Raw genomic sequence first — 5,596 nt, 5'->3', positions numbered from 1 at the left:
CACTGATCCATACACTTGCGGTTACCTTTAAATCTCAAACAAGTTTTTGACGTCATTGCTGGGGAGATAGTTCCATGTCATTTTTCACTTTCTTTTGGTAAATCGGAGTGCTTTGTTTTTTTTTTTTTCTTTTCTCATTTATTGAATTCCCGAGAAGAACAAATTGAAATAATAGTTGTATCGGTAGAGGTCGCCAAGCCTCACAGTATGGTAAATACAAGTTTCGCCCTATAGCAATACCTCACAAATTGAGCAACCCCGGATCACTGCCGGTAAGCTCACAAAAAGCCAAAAAAAAAAAGTCAAAAAAAAAATTTTCATTCTTTTGTGCTTATTTTATTCTAGCTGTGGATAGTGTCCTATTACATAAGTGTTGGGTGGTACGTAATACTGTGAACCGGTTAGAAAGATGAAATCTAATTAGTAGGGACCCTACGTATACTCTCATCAATACCTTTCATTATGGGAGACCTAGACCAACCGCAAAACCATCCATCAGAACCCCCTCCTCCTACTTTGAAAGATAGGTTCTACCGGGCTAGAGCAACCCAACCTTCCTACACAGTTCTAACACAAGCCCAGGGCAATAATTTTGAGCTCAAATCTCAGTGCATCACTATGTTGCCCCACTTCCATGGGCTGACCTCTGAGGATGCATACCTATTCCTTAGAGAATTTGAAGAGGTATGTGTTCTAATTAAGATCCAACAACTTTCTGATGATGCTATTAAGCTTAGGTTCATCACTTTTGCATTGAAAGATCAAGTTAAGAAATAGTTGTATGAGTTACCAAAAATTTCATAACCACATGGGAACGTTTCACAGTTGTCCTCCTCAAGAAGTTTTTCCCAACTTATAAGACCAATAAGCTTAGAAGTGATATCCTTCAGTTTAGGAAAAAACTTAGTGAGTCATTTTCTAAACTTATGGAGAGATTCAAGGATCTACTCCAAGAATGCCCTCACCATAGCCTAGACTAATGAAATTTAGGCCAAATAATTTATGAGGGTATTGATTACCCAACTAAATAAATGATAGGGTCTATGTGCCCTGGGTGATTTACATCATTTACAGATGAAGAAAAGGCATGAGAATTCTTACTTGACTTAGTTGAAAAAACTTGTGAGTGGGAATCAACTCAATAAATTGAAAGAACTATTGGAGGGAAAGGTTATTTTGTGGATGGGATAGTAGCCAAGGAAGCCCACTTGGATAGCTTAATCAAAAAGATTAAGACTATTGTTCATAAAAAGCTATCATCAGTCAATTTGGTTAAAATGCGTACTTGGTGCCAGTACCCTGGACATGTTATAGAAGAATGCCCCAACACCTCTGGGGGCACTTCTGATGACAGTGTTAATGCTTTATATCAGAATAATCTATATAGTAACACTTACAATCCATAGTGGAGAAATCATCCGAATTTCTCCTGGAACCAGGACAACCAAGCAAGGCCTTCTAATTTCCATAATCAAGGTCAACTTGGACCCCAAAGGTTTCAACAACCTTTTGCTCCAAATACTTTTCCTAGGCTAAATGTAGGACCTCAGGTTAGTTTCCTTAAGCCCACTCTCATATCATCTTATCAGCAATCCCTTGGGTCTACCAACATTGGAGAGGCAAGTAGAATAAGTGACTTAAAAAAGAATATGACCCTTCTCATAACAAATCATCAAAATCTTACAAGAGAACTCACCCAAGTTGTCTCAATTTTACGTGAGAGGGAGAAAGGAACATTGCCTAGTCAAAAAGAGCCTAACCCTAGGCATCAACCTATTAGTTCACAAGCACCTACTAATGCATCACTGAATGTGATATAAGGTCAGACCTAACAAGGGCCCTCCAACCAATTTCATATTGTTTATGCCCTTAGGAGTGGTTGAGACTACCAACAGAGTGTTCCTAACCCTTCCCCGTCTATCACTCTTGTTAACTCTCCTTCTTTTGAAGACACAAGTGTGCTTCTTATTCCACATTTGTTTAATGAACTTAAAATAACTAAAGATGATTTGGTTGAGGAAACAAAAAATGATTCTTCTGAAAAAAAGCTAATCCCTAACAATCCTTATGTTCCCCCTGCCCCCTTTCCTAATTGCTTTGTAAACAAAAAGAAGACTACTTCCATAAATAAGATTTTAAAAGTCTTTAAAAAGGTAGAAGTGAACATACATATTCTGGATGCCATATCCTGAAAGATTTGTGTATTCACAAATGTATCAAAAGTGTGCCCAAAAAGGCATTCTTCACAGGTAACATTAGTTCCATAATAACTCAGTCTATGACGACCAAGTATAAGGATCTAGGGAGCCCTACCATTGCCTGTGTCATAGGCAACACCTACATTGAGCATACCTTACTTGAACTTAGCGCAAGTGTGAATCTTTTGAATCTTTTTCCTTACCATATGTATAAGCAACTAGGATTGAGAGAATTGAAAGCCACTGGAACTACTCTACAATTGGCAGATAGGTCTGTTAAGATTCCTAAAGGGATGGTTGATGATGTTTTACTTAAGGTGGGAGAATTTATTTTTCTTATTGATTTTATTGTTTTAGATACCAAGCCCTTTTCAATTACGGATGAGATCCCAATAATTCTAGGAAGACCATTCCTGGTTACCAGTAATATATTAATCAATTGTCGGAATGGTTTCCTAAAGTTATCTTTTGACAATCAAACTGTTGAGTATAATATGTTTAGGATAGGCAAGAAACCACATATGGAAGAAGGGATCAATATGCTTGAGGATTTTTTAGATTTTTCTGATGATTTAATTACCAACTTTGATATTGATTTTGATTCAGAATTCCAAGAATGTATGGATGAGTTGGATGATGATAGTGAAATTTTCTTTTCTAAAGTCTTGAATCTTCATACACTTGTGGAGCCCTTATGACCCCCTTCCAATGCCATTCCCAAACCTTTGATAGTTGAGCCTCCTAAGCTAGATCTTAAGGAGTTGCCACATAATTTAAGGTATGCTTTCTTAGGGCCCGACCAGACTCTTTCGGTAATAATTTCTTCAGAGTTGACTTTTAGCTAGGAAAAAGAATTACTTAAAGTGATAATAGACAATAAGGAAGCCTTAGGTTGGACCATGGATGATATCAAGGGTATAAACCCTTCTATTATGCAACATCATATACATCTTATGGAGGATTTCAAACCATCCATGAAACCCCGAAGAAGAGCTAATCCAGTGATGATGGAAGTCATTAAGAAAGAGATCCTAAAGTGCTTGGATCATAGAATAATTTATCCTATTTCTGATAGTCAATGGGTAAGCCTAGTTCATGTAGTGCCCAAGAAGTCTGGTGTTACTGTAGTTTCCAATGCCAATAACGAACTAATCCCAACCCGTGTCCAATCAAGGTGGAGAGTGTGTATAGACTATAGGAAACTTAATGTGGCAACTTGAAAGGACCACTTCTCATTGCCATTCATTGACCAGATGTTAAAGAGATTAGCTAAACATGAATACTATTATTTTCTTGATGGATATTCCTACTATAACCAAATCCCAATTGCTTTAGAGGACTAACATAAGATCACTTTTACATGCCCATATGGAACATTTGCTTACAAGGATATACCCTTTGGGCTTTGCAATGCCCCTGCTACATTCCGGCAATGTATGATGATCATCTTTTCTGACATGGTCAAAAAATTCTTAGAGGTATTTATGAATGACTTTTCAATTCATGGGAATACCTATTCAAAGTGCCTTCACCATCTTTCCCTAGTTTTGAAAAGGTACATATCTAAGAATTTGGTTTTGCATTGGGAGAAATGCCATTTTATGTTTAATCTGGTATTGATTTAGGCTATGTGATATTCAAGGAGGGAATTAAGGTAGATAGAGTCAATGTGGATGTGATTGTTAATTTACCACCACCCCAATCTGTTAAGGATGTCTGGTATTTTCTAGGCCATGCTGGCTTCTACAGAAGATTTCTTAAGAACTTTAGTCAGTTAGCCCGGCCTCTCACCTCACTACTTCCTAAAGATCAAACTTTTGAGTTTTCTACAGAGTGTCTAGAATCCTTCGAGCATCTTAAGAAGGATTTAACCAATGCACCTATTGTTCAACCACCTGTTTGGATTGAATCTTTTGAACTGATGTGTGATGCTTCAGATTTTTTCATAGAAGCAGTTTTGGGTCAAAGGATTAATAAGCTGCCCACTGTCATTTACTATGCTAGTAGGACCCTAAATAATGCACAACTCAATTATACAACCATTGAAAAAAATTTCTAGCTGTTGTGTTTGCGCTAGAAAAGTTTCGATCTTACTTAGTTGGTTCACATGTGGTGATGTACACTGATCGTATACCTTGTTCAGAAGAAAGATACTAAAGCCCGTCTCATTAGGTGGGTTTTATATTTGCAAGACTTAGATTTGAAAATTAAGGATAAGAAAGGAAGTGAAAATCTAGTTGCAGACCATTTATCCCGGCTTCCCAATTCCTTGATTGTCGATTCTCCAGTGGATGAGAATTTCCCAGATGAACAGTTACTTGTAGTGTCCAGTGAAACATGATTTGCTGATATTGTCAACTTCTTAGTTTCGGGTGTGACTCCGGATCACTGGTCCACCCAAAATAGGTGTCTATTCCTTTCCCAAGTCAAGCATTTCTTTTGGGACAATCCCTATCTTTTCAAAGTTTGTCCTGGCCAACTTATTTAAAAAAAGCCGATCAACCAAGCTACGTTTAAAGAAATGCCCAAACTTATTTTTCCACTAGTGTAATATATCAGAGATTGATGAAGGAGCTTACCGTGAAGTAATCTCTATCCAAAGATAGAGTACCTAGGAAGGAGATTATTACCCTATGTAAAAAAAGCCCATCAACCAAGCCACGTTTAAAAGAAAAGACACCAGATAGATTCAAGCTCCATACACACATTTAGCATAAATCCCCAGTTGAAACCACTAACTTTATTGTACATATTATTCAAAAAAGTTGAGGAAATATTAGAAAAATCTGAGATGAAATCCAATAACTTTGCTTTCACATTAATAAAAGCTGTCGAATCCAGACATGGAACCTCCTCCGAGGAAAAATCTGTCATCCACCTATCCTTCAAAAAATGATTTAGTACACCTCTCTTTCCGCGAGATAAAATTCCAATATATATATATATATATATATATATATTTAACTCCAGTCCAAACTGAGGAAGAACTATAAGATTGGGAAATGGAACCATTCTCACGAATATATCGTGCTTGATCTACTAGTCTAGCTTACTAAGTGGAGCCTTGTTTATATCTCAAAATCATTGGACCCCAAGCCCTCATTTTGATTTTGGTTTACAAACTTCATCCCATTTTCCATCACGATCTTAGAAATATCAACATCACCAAATGAAAGCCACTAGTAAACCGAAAAGTTGTGCAATGGAATCCCAAATATGTCTAACTTTACCAGCTCCACTCTACCAGCTATAGACTAAATCTTGCCCTTCCAACCCACCATTCTACTTTTAATTTTATTTACCATGGGTAAAAGAGGCTCCCTTCTAACACAACCTTTGAAGATCTCCACCCACAAATAATGAGTGGAAAAATTTTCAAATAAGAACTCCCAAAATGT

General features: G+C 37.1%; 1 non-coding gene across 1 annotated transcript; it reads right to left on the bottom strand.

The window, feature by feature from the left end:
• Window positions 1–866: 866 nt before the first annotated feature.
• On the bottom strand, window positions 867–973 carry LOC122069866. Its single transcript, XR_006137568.1, has one exon. It is a non-coding gene; the product is annotated as a small nucleolar RNA R71 (small nucleolar RNA).
• Between the last annotated feature and the right edge of the window lie 4,623 nt (window positions 974–5,596).

The sequence above is a fragment of the Macadamia integrifolia genome, unplaced genomic scaffold, assembly GCF_013358625.1.
Source record: "Macadamia integrifolia cultivar HAES 741 unplaced genomic scaffold, SCU_Mint_v3 scaffold741, whole genome shotgun sequence".
NCBI classification, from domain to species: domain Eukaryota; kingdom Viridiplantae; phylum Streptophyta; class Magnoliopsida; order Proteales; family Proteaceae; genus Macadamia; species Macadamia integrifolia.
This window is presented reverse-complemented; position numbering and strand designations above follow the sequence as displayed.